Source organism: Micropterus dolomieu, linkage group LG14, assembly GCF_021292245.1.
Source record: "Micropterus dolomieu isolate WLL.071019.BEF.003 ecotype Adirondacks linkage group LG14, ASM2129224v1, whole genome shotgun sequence".
Classification (NCBI taxonomy): domain Eukaryota; kingdom Metazoa; phylum Chordata; class Actinopteri; order Centrarchiformes; family Centrarchidae; genus Micropterus; species Micropterus dolomieu.
In genome coordinates, this window is record NC_060163.1 from 4,402,009 (window position 1) to 4,403,402 (window position 1,394).

A 1,394-nucleotide genomic window follows, 5' to 3' on the forward strand; every position below is an offset into this window, starting at 1 on the left:
TTTGGCAATGAACATCTGAATGATTCAGAGAACAGGGTGAAAGTGTTGCGGTCAGATCAGACCAAAATCGAGCTCTTTGGCATCAACTCAACTCAGCGTGTTTGGAGAAGGCGGAATGCTGCCTATGACCCCAAAACACCATCCCCACCGTCAAACATGGAGGTGGAAACATTATGCTTTGGGGGGGGGTTTCTGCTAAGGGGACAGGACGACTTCACCGTAACAAAGGGATGATGGACGGGGCCATGTACCGTCAAATCTTGGGGGAGAACCTCCTTCGCTCAGCCAGGGCATTGAAACTGGGTCGTGGATGGGAAATCCAGCAGGACAATGACCCAAAACACAAGGCCAAGGCAACAAAGGAATGGCTCAAGAAGAAGCACATTAAGGTCCTGGAGTGGCCTAGCCAGTCTCCAGACCTTAATCCCATAGAAAATCTGTGGAGGGAGCTGAAGGATCGAGTTGCAAATGTCAGCCATGAAACATTAATGACTTGGAGAAGATCTGCAAAGAGGAGTGGGACAACATCCCTCCTGAGATGTGTGCAAACCTGGTGGCTATCTACAAAAAACGTCTGACCTCTGTGATTGCCAACAATGGTTTTGCCACCAAGTACTAAGTCATGTTTTCCAGAGGGGTCAAATACTTTTTTCACTCATTAAAATGCAAATCAATTTATAACATTTTTGACATGCGTTTTTCGGGATTTTTGAACCTACCATTAAAATTATAGACTCATCTTTTCTTTGTCAGTGGGCAAACGTACAATATCAGCAGGGGATCAAATAATTTTTCCCTCACTGTAACTATTATGACCATTGTATAATTTTGTGTAAGAATTTGTTAAAAAACATTAAAATAAAATACAACAATGGCTGAAGGTACATATATGTTTTACTACACATTTTTGTCAAGTTAGAGGTCAAATATTTAAGCTACTGTAATCAAATGTTTATCTTAAGAATGGATCTAATTTCTATGTATAATGTGAAAGGAGCTGCCTATAGTGACGAACACAATTACGAACAGAATTATCACCTGTATCTGCAGTTCACCTCAGCTCTATGGAGCTCATTGTTTTTGGTTTGATAACCCCACTGTACACCACCTGCCAGGCACCAACCAGCAGACAGACCAAGTTAGCTGCTAGCTGGTGTACAGAGTGGAGCATTTAGTTGCTAAGGAGCGAGACTGTTTTTTATGTTGGTGGAAACCAAAATAGAGCCAAAGGCAAAATCATCAGTCAGACAACGTCTTCTAGTATCTTGAACCAAGTCCGGTTGCCCTTGATTTTAACCTTCCTTGGATAACTATGACCTTGATGACTGACAACCTTCACAGACACTATTGGTCAATGTTGCTGATTTGGGAAATGAAGCTGCGCCTGACTCCTT